Below are 10,443 nucleotides of genomic sequence, written 5' to 3' on the forward strand. Positions count from 1 at the left end.
CCTCCAGTAAACTGAGAACAAGAGGCGTCTGGCAGTTCAGAAGCCAGAAATGTTAGCAAAGGATGTAAGAAAGCTGACCTTACCCTAGGACCAAAGAAGCTGTTTTCCACTCAACCAGGGCGTCGCCATGGGGGTGAGAGCAGAAGGAAGTGGAATCTCAGGGAGGCTCAATGTGCCTTCCCCAAGACAAGAGTCCGGGCATTACTGCCGATGCAGAGGGACCCTATAGCAAAGATGAAAATGTTTACTCGGACAGAAGAAAAACTAAGAAGTCTCAGTGGGCTGGGTGGCGGGCGGCGGCGCGCGCACCTTTAATCCCAGCACTCAGGAGGCAGAGGCTGGTGGACTCTCTGAGTTCAAAGCCGGCCTGGTCTACAGAGCTAGTTCTGGGTTCTCTGTGTAACAGCCCCAGAACTAGCAGAGAAACCATGTCTCCAAAAACAAACAGACAGACCCAAACAAACAAAAAAGAAGTCTTGGTGGAGATGAGTACCAGGAAAATAGTGGGCCATTTCTGCCTGCATCGTGGGTGTAATCCTTCTGAGAATGCTAGAATAGGTATTGTGAGAGCTTTAGAAGCCTTGAATTTGAGATTACATGCAGTAACTTGAAAGAATGTAACTAAAATCTGGGCTTGTCTGGTTAGAAGGCAGTAATTGGAGTAGATCTTTGCATTTTGTAGCTCACAAGAAATTTGTAATTAAGGCGATCTTAATTTTTAGTAATAAATACACAGAATAGATTAAAGGGGGGGTTGAAAATCTCCAGCCGTGAGCCTGAGAGCTCAGATGAATGGCATTGGTAACTAACATGAGGTAGCTTGCCCTAGTTGTCTGTCTAAACAGATAAAAAGATGATTAACCAGGCCAGTGGTTTACAAGGGTGGTTCCCAGAGCATTGTATTCAACATTAGCTGGGATTATGTCAAAAATGCAAATTTTCAGGCCTTACCCAAGAATACTAAATAACAATCCTGGGACGGCCTGAATTGGTGGCTTAAAATCAACAGGACATTTTGATGCTCAGTTAAGTTTTAAAACTGACTCAGACCTAGTCAGATTCTTTTTTTTTTTCTCCAACAAGAATTTGGACTAGAACATATAAGAGTCAGGGTGCTGCCTGTGGGGAGGGGAGGTTGAACCTTGGCTAAAAGGAGATTATGAGTAAGCTGAACTTATGAGTAAGCAGAAGGCACGAGTAGATGGGGTGGTTGGCTCACAGAGACAGCGAGGGATGTTAACACACCCTCATGGTGAGGCGTATGCAGGCTGTGGCAGTCCAGGGGAGTACAGAAACCCAGTTTGTAAACGTGCGGGGAAGCTGCTCACTCCCATCCATCTAATCCTGCTAATCTGACCTCGTGTGGCCTTAAAATACACTTTCCAGTATTGGAGGTAGCCTAAGCTAATCTGCGTCCTTAAATCTATTTTCAAAGTTTGAATTATGAGTGTGTGTGTGTGGTGGGTTATGTGCTAGTGAGTGCTGGTGCCCGAGGGTGCCATAAGAGGGCGTCAGAGTCCCTGGAACTGGAGTCATAGGTACTGTGAAGGGCTGGGATCTGAGTTTGGGTCTTCTACAAGAGCACACACTCTTTCTCTCCACCCCCTGAATCTACGTTCTTAAAACACACACACACACACACACACACACACACACACACACACACACGAGAGAAGATGATACGGCTCTAAAGCTGGCTGAGCAGAAATATAAGTTAATTAAAAATATGATTAATTTTTTAAGCATAAAATTTTGGGTTTTTTTTTTTAACCATTTATTTATTATTTTGAAACCCGGCCTCACATAGCTATGTAATTGAGGCTGACCTTGAACTTAAGACCCTCCTGTTTCCAGGAATTCTGGGATTACCAATGTGTTCCAGCACTGCAGGGTTATGCAGTGCTGGGGATTGAACCAGGCAAGCATCTGCCAACTGAAACACATCCCCAGCTCTGTGTGTGTGTCTACACTGCATGCGAAGCCAAAGGTCAGCCTTAAGTGTTGTGTCTCAGAAAGCCTGTCCACCTTGCTTTTTTCTTAATTTTCATTACACTTTAGTATTTGTTTGGGGGGGGCGTATACCACGTATACCACAGCACAGGTGTGGAGGTCATAGGTCAACTTGCAGGAGTCAGTACTCTGTTTTCGGGTCATGCATCCCAGAAATCAAACTCAGGCTGTCAGCTCTGGCTACAGAGGAGTAGAGGAGGTCCGGGACAGACAGAGCTACACAGAGAAACCCTGTCTAGAAAAACAACAGCAGCAGCAGCAACAACAACAAAAATCAAAAAGTGTGAGCCAGCTGGGCAGTGGTGGTATACACCTTTAATCCTGGGTACTGACCCAGGAGGCAGAGGCAGGTGGATCTCTGTGAGTTCCAGGCCAGCCTGGTCTATGAATTGAGTTCCAGGACGGCCAGGGCTGTTACACAGAGAAATCCTGTCTCTAAGAAAAAATAAAATAAAAATATGTGAACCATGATGGTCAGGAATGTGGCCTGTTTGATTATTTAGTTATGTACATATGACATATCTTTGTCATTATTGTTATTATTAACACAGGGTCTCTCTGTAGCCCATGCTCACCTAGAACTCACTATAGAACCAAAGTGGCTTGGAGCTATCAGCAATTCCCCTGTATGTCTCCCCTAGTACCGAGACTGTGTGTTCCTGACAAATACCACCAACTGTTTGCCCTGGGCCTGATGTGGCGGCACCCAGAGGCAGATGGATCTCATCTCTGTGGATTCAAGCCTGACTGGTCTATTTAGTGAGTTCCAGGCTAGTCAGGGCTACACAATGAGACTCTGCCTCAAATAAATTGATTGATAGGTAAATAGATAGATAGATAGACAGACAGACAGACAGATAGTAAAGATAGTTTGTTCTTATAGAGTTGATATTTTGTTATTAACATCTTTCAAGAAATGAAGTTAAAGCTGTAGAACAACACTGGGCTGAGTGTATAGCCCAGTAGTAGAACATGCTCACCCAGGCCCTGGCTCTCCTAGTGCCAAAGAGAAGAAAAGGCCAGGATGTCGGCTCATACTTTTTAATCCCAGCACTCAGGAGACCGGCAGGCAGATCTGAGTTTGAGGCCAGGTTGGTCTACAAAGGTAACAGCCAGAGCTACAAAGAAACCCTGCCTTGAAAAAACAAAATAAGTTAAAAATAAAAGGAGGAGGAAGGAGCCGGCCATTGTGCTTAGACTGCTGGAGCTCTAAATGTTGATGAGGAGTCACCTGGTACCGGAGCCTCAAACCCTGTGTTTTTGCTGCTCTTGCTCCAGGAGCCAATCCTGCCAGCTGACTCCAATCTCACCCTCGTCCCGTGAGCCCCAACTTCCAGCCACACTGTTTTGTATTTATTAGTCGTTGTGTGTTTCCTTTACTTCATTTGAAATGCCTTAAGTCCGTTTTCTTTTCCGTTGTGTTGCTGTGCTGTGTTTCCTCTGAGTTACTGAACTGATTACTGGATAGTTGTCTTCATTACGGAACATGGAACCTGCTTAACTCAGAGGAACACTTTTATATTCGTTAATTGTGCTTATATGCGCATTTCGCTCACATGTATGCCTGTGTATCGTGTGCTTCTTGGAATTGGAGTTACGGATGGCTAGGAACTGTCTTGTGGGTTTTCCACACGAGCGGCAGGGGCCCTTAACCACTGAATCATCTCTCCAGCCCCTGGAATCTTAAAAAAAAAAAAAAAAAAAAAGGTTTGGTTTTGCTTTGTTTTGTTTGTGAGGGTGTCTTTGTAGAGGGTTAACTGAGTGATGATGTCTTCCTTTTCACTCCCCATTTGTGGATGAGGTGACTCGTTTTTGACCCTTGTTCAAGTCAATCTTGTTTCTTCCCCTAGAGAAGTAAGCTGACTCTGACTAAGACATATTAGTGTCTTTGAACTATTATTATTATTATTATTATTTATTGGCTTTTTGGAGACAGGGTTTCTCTGTGTAGCCCTGGCTGCCCTGGAACTCCCTCTGTAGACCAGGCTGGACTTGAACTCATAGAGATCCACCTGCCTCTGCCTCCTGAGTGCTAGGATTAAAGGTGTGCACCACCACCATCCGTCTGTATATTTGAATTATTAAAGTATTGCATTTATCTTCTACATTAAAAACAAAGCAGAAATTCTGCAGATCATGGCCCAAAGGCGCCATTTGTAAGGAGTATGGTTTTTCCGCCCGCCACCCGGTCTTGTCCCACCACCGCACCAGCCCCAAATAACGCACAGAAACTTTGTATTTGATATTATGCTGTTGGCCAGGTACTTGTTTCTTATCGGCTAGCTCTGTCTTAAGTATTAACCCATTTCTGCTGATCTATGTATTTTCACGTGGCATTCTGCTTTCTCCAGACTCTCCAAGTTGACTCCTCCTTACCACTTCCTCTTTCCTCCTTGTCTCCTAGTTCCGCCTATCTTCCTTTCCTATTGGCCAACAGTGCTTTATTATTAACTAGTATGAGAAACATATACAGAATTACATATCCCATCAGAAGTGTGTGTGTAGATGTATATTATATCTTTGTTTGTGTATCTATGTGTGTCTGTGTGTGTATAAGTTTGTGTGTCTGAAGGTCTGTGTGTGTGTTTCTCTGTGTGTGCCTGTATGTCTGTGTGTGTATCTATATATCTGTATGTGTCTGTGTGTGTGTGTCTCTGTGTGTATATTCTATGCGTATGTATCTGTGTGTGCGTGTGCGTGTCTGTATGTCTGTGTGTCTGTGTGTGGTGCTGAGAATTGAACACAGCCTTGCTGGCCTAGTGTTGTATCTGTTTGCCTTTGCCAGAATGTTTGCTTTACACATCCCGACAGAACAGAACAGTCCTCCACAAGCCTGATTTACTGAAGACAACTGCTTCAGAGTCAGAGACAGCTCACACCAGGGTGTTCCTTATAGCAGAGAAACTATACAAAGCCCTGGTCATCGACGCCTGCTGAGACAGAGGATCCCTGCTCACAGTCAGCCCTTCCTACAGCTTCCCCATAATTAAGACTCACATAAAAAGGGGAGGGATTCAGGTGAGTCTCATCCTGTTTCTCACTTCCCAGAAAGGGTTTGGATAGCTACAAAGGATAACAAAAAGCAAAGCCTGTTGAAGCAATGATCCTTTGGCCAAGTCATTGCCTCCTGTCCCAAGTCTCTGCAGAGCTGGTATTGGCTCCAAGGCTTTTTCTTCCTTCCCCTCCATCTCCAGGAGGTTTGCTAGACTCAGATGGAAAGCATGTCAAGAGCAAGCCAGAGTTAGAACTCTCACGCCGTCCTTGTCCTTGACAGTGAGAGCAACCAACCACTTGAACCCGTGTGCGTGCCCCTGAAGCCCTGTGATCTCATCTCAGACAGGATTGGATATGAGAAGTTTGTTTTGTTTTGTTTTTCGATACAGGGTTTCTCTGAGGCTTTGGAGCCTGTCCTGGAACTCGCTCTGTAGACCAGGCTGGCCTCAAACTCACAGAGATCTACCTGCCTCTGCCTCCCGAGTGCTGGAATTTAAAGCGTGCACCACCATTGCCCGGCTTGATAACTCTTAAAATTATATGTTATCATGTGGTTCCTGAAAGTTACCTACAATTAAGAGTCCCAGCACTTGGAAGGCAGAGGCAGGTGGATCTCTGTGAGTTCAAGGCCAGACTGGTCTACAGAGTGAGTTCCAGAACAGCCAGAGCTGTTACACAGAGAAACCCTGTCTCCAAAAATCAAACAAACAAAAAGCTTCTATTTCCATATTTGTAAAAAGGAACTTTTGTGGTTGGCCTAGATGCCCCATGTTAGTGGTGGTGGCTGGAGGGTTGTTGGAAAAGTCTGGTACAGCCGAGACCCTCCTTGAACTAGCTATGTATTTAAAATGAACTTTGACCTTGGGATTCCCTTGACTACACCTAAGTGTAGGGTTCACAAATGTAAACCATCTTGTCCAGCCAGCCCTAACTTCTGAGCTGGAAAACACAATCTGTGCTGAGTAACTGTAATCTAGTATCGGGCTTTTCAGCAACACCCACTCAGACAGATAATAATCACTGTCCATAGCATCATTTTCAAATTGATGTAACTTCTGACTGGAACAATGGTAGATAAAAATCTCACTGCAAGAAGAATGCATACAGCCAATAGATACTTCCCAGAGAGTGGAGAGGTGTCTGGTGCATGGAGAAGGAGCCAAGATCCATGCTTGGTTCATTCTGGAGCCACTGGACTCTACAAAGACACTTTTCCTTCCCAAGCCCACACGGAATGGCATTATTTCAGAGTGCGAAGAATTAAACTGCAGCTGTCGCTTTACTTGTAGGTGAAGGATCTGAGGACCAACTCGGAGTTCTGAAATGATCACTTCTGGGGCCAGAAAGAAGGCGCAACAGGGGACGGCATTTCCTGCCTCCTGGCATCCATATTGTAGATGCCACATCCTCTGATCATCACATGAGTACTGGGAGCAAACACAGACACAGACACACACACACACAAACACACACACACACAAAACACCACACACACCACAGACACACACACACACACAACACCATAGACACACCATACACACACACCACACACACAGACACACACACACACACATACACATCTTTTTGTAAAATGGCCAGCTTTGAACTCCTAACAATTCATTTTTATCTTCTATACTTTCATTATTGTGTTGTTTTCCTGGCCATTTCCTGTTCTTCTGAAGCTCTAAGTAGCTTCGAGTGTGTGTCAGATATGTATGTGCTTAGTTCAACCTCTCTGGAGGATTTTTGGGTGTTTACCGCCCAACGATGTTCGAATTCACTAGCATCTACTGTTACTACCTGCATGGTGTTAGAGACTGATCTAGCTGAGGCAACAGAGAATGAAGGCAGGACAGACAGACACATGGACAGTCACAAGGACAGAAAGCTATGAACACGTGAGCTGGTCACATGATGGTGATGAAGACGTACCATGAGCAGCAACCAAAAACCTTAGAACGTTTATGCACCTGATCCAAGGAGATGGGTTCATTGTGTGCAGCTGAAAAAGGAGACTGGCCATAGGATGTCTCTATAGGAGAGGAGTCTCAGGCTGTGTCCATCCCGGAAGAGGAAGCTGTGGTTCGTAGTTCATAGCCTCTCTGGTCCATTATAAACACTCACAAGTGGACCAGAGGAAGGCTTCCCCATCCCTCTGAGCCTTCCCTGGGGTGTGAGACACAGGGGTCCTCAATGAGGCTATGCCCCGGTCAACAACCCACATGCCCTCAGGGCTCCCTCCACTCCCCACAGTCTAGTCCTGAAACCAGATGCTCAGAATCCCTGTCGGGAGTCCAGCCAGCCAGACCTCAACGCAAATCCCCATTATCTTGTAGTCAAGCCTGGGGCTGGAGAGATGCTTCAGCAGGTAAGAGCAATTGCTGATCTTCTAAAAGACCTGGTTTGATTCCCAGCGCCCACATGATAGATCACAACCATCTATAACTCCAGTTCCATGGGTTTTGACAGCCTCTTCTGACCTCTGTGGCCATCAGGCACACACACAGTACTCATACATACCAGTAAAAGATAAATATTTTAAAAACCCTTAAGCTTTGATGGAACCTATTAAGGATACCTGGGGTGATCAGCACAGATGCCCTTGTGTTAAAACAGTCATAGTCTTGAGCTCTGGATAGCAAATGTAGGAGGACAGTCAGGGACAAGGAAGCCTGTTAAGATCAATGAGGTTCCCAAGCTCGCTCTGTGAGCCTAGCCCCCGTGTAGGAGGTTACTCCCTGTCACTATACAGATCTGTGGGACGGAATCAGCTAGCAAGATGACTCGCTGCAAACCAAGCCAATTTCTGTGTGCAAGAGTTTCATTGCAACAATTAAACCCTTGAGCCTGTTTCTAAGCATCAATCTTTGGAACACACCTCTTTCTCGTATTTAAGAGGGCAAATCTGAGCATACACCAAAACCTCGGGGACAACCTCGACCTCCCGAGCCTCCCTCTGTGAAAATGGCTTCCTCCTGAATGGGCTTTTAGAACAGGAGGACTTACTGTTTTGGTAGTATCAGCTTGCTGCTGTCTCTTTGGTTAGGGTCTCACTATGTGATCATAAGTAAAACACATTTCATTTAAATTCTCTTAAGCATACTGAATTTTTGTTGGGCCAATAATCAGATGGTTAATGGCTTTTTAAAAATTCAGCCTGGGCTAGAGTTTAATTGCTAAGTGCTTGCCTGGCATCCTCAGAGCTCAGGGCTTCAATCCCAAGAACTCTGAATGCACAAAGCTGAGTATAATAGCCCGCATCAGTAACCCTGGCATCCTTGAGGCAGAGGGAGCTCAGGAGTTCAAAGCCATCTTCTGCTAATAGTAAGTTTGAGGCCCAGCTTGTGCTACATGGGAACCTGACTCCAACCCTCTTCCCTTTTGAACTAACTATATTGCCAGCTGTAGGGGTGTAGTGTCAATTTATTTTTGTATTTAGCTTTCAATTTTATTGTTTCTCTCTCTCTCTCTCCCGTGTGTGTGTGTGTGTGTGTGTGTGTGTGTGTGTGTGTGTGTTGGGTGGGTGAGTGTGTGTACCCATGTCAAGGCCAGAGAAGGAATGTGTCTTCCTATATTGCTCCCCATCTTGTTTTTTGAGGCAGAGTCTCCCACAGAACCCAAAGTTTTCTCTTTTGACTAGGTTGGCCAGCCAGTGAGCCATTGAGATCTTCATGTTTCTGCCTCTTAACACTGGGGTTAGGAATACACAGCTATGCCAGGTTTTTTGTTTTCTTTTTTTTCTTTCTTTCTTTTTTTTTTTTTTTTTTTTTTTTTTTTTTTTTTTTTTTTTTTTTTTTGAGACAGAGTTTCTCTGTGTAATGGTCTTGTCCTGGCTATCCTAGAACTTGCTCTGTAGGCCAGGCTGGACTTGAACTCACAGAGATCCACTTGCCTCTGCCTCCCAAATGCTGGGATTAAAGGTGTGTGCCAGTACCTCTCGGCTGTTTTTGTTTTTTCAAGACAAGTTCTTGCTAGATAACTCTAGCTGTCATGTGTTTCCCTGTGTAGCTATGACTGACCTGGAACTAGCTCTGGAGACCAGACTGGCCTTGAACTCACAGAGATTTGCCTGACTCTGCCTCCTAATGTGGGCGCTAGGGATTCGAACCCCAGCCACCTTGCTTACACAGCATGAGCAAGCTGGGTGCTTGCATAGCCATTTCCCCAACCCTACTTTTTTTTTTTTTTTTTGTCTGTTTTTGCTTTTGCTTTTTTGGTTTTTCCAGAAAGGGTTTCTCTGTGTAGCCCTGCCTGTACTGGAACTTGCTCTGTAGACCAGGCTGACCTTGAACTCAGGGATCTGCCTACTTCAGTCTCCGGAATGCTGGGATTAAAGGTGTGTGCCTCCCCCTTCTGGCATCTTTTTTTCGCTTTGAGGCATTATAGGCTGGCCTCAGACTCACTATGTGGCTAAGGGTAGATTTGAACTCCTGATCCTCCTGTCTCTGCTACATATCATCTTGGGTTTTTTTTTTTTTTTTTTTTTTAATGTTTATTTTTTGTTTGTCTTTTAATCAAACCCAGGGCCTCACAAAGTCAAGGCAAATATTCTACCACTGAGGTACATCTTTAACCCACTGTGTGTGTGTGTGTGTGTGTGTGTGTGTGTGTGTGTTATACTTAAATTCTCAGGAATTATATAACTCAGTCGCTCTGTTTTAGAGCAAGGTTCCTGCTTTAATGCCACAAAACTCACATAATAATTCATCAGGAAATTTTCTGTGGACCTCACAGTATGCTCAGGAACACAAATGGGCATTCCCAGTGGCTTTCGGCAAAACCCTCCTAACTTGACAGGCACTTTAGGAAGAGGGAAGTCAGAACTCTGCCTAACATCAGGCTCTACTTGTTTTTAGGGTTTTATGTTGTTTTTTTGTTTTTTTTCCTTTTCTACCATTTTTTTTCCATGAAAATCTGTGTTCATGAAACACTGCCACAGAGTGAGATCACAGAACCATGTCTCGGTTGACACTGGTGTCCTTCAGCATCCTGCTCACACAGGGTGCATTGAAGAAGCTTGGTACATACAAGATGAATTGGGCAAAATCCATTTATGGATAAAAATGCAGCACATCCTGAACAAGAGAGAACAGCACTGACCCAGGGGAGATAAACAGCTTTACTTTTTCTGTTCCCAACACTAAGACCACACAGGAGGGTGGAGAGATGGGCTCAGCTGTTCAGAGCGCAGTCTGCTGCTCTAGAAAACACGCACGGGCACCACTACCAGCACCCACCGCAGCTCACAAACTTCCTCAACCGCGGTGCTAATGCCTTCTTCTGTCTCCAAGGCATGAGGCACATGTGTGGACACACAATCAGGCAAAACTCTCATACACGTAAAGTAAACACCAAAATCTCTATTCAGTATAATTACCAAGTGTAAATTTTTTTTCCTAAAGTTGAAGCTTTGCCAAGTATGATGACACGAATCTTTAA

Source organism: Phodopus roborovskii, unplaced genomic scaffold (assembly GCF_943737965.1).
Source record: "Phodopus roborovskii unplaced genomic scaffold, PHOROB, whole genome shotgun sequence".
Lineage (NCBI taxonomy): Eukaryota > Metazoa > Chordata > Mammalia > Rodentia > Cricetidae > Phodopus > Phodopus roborovskii.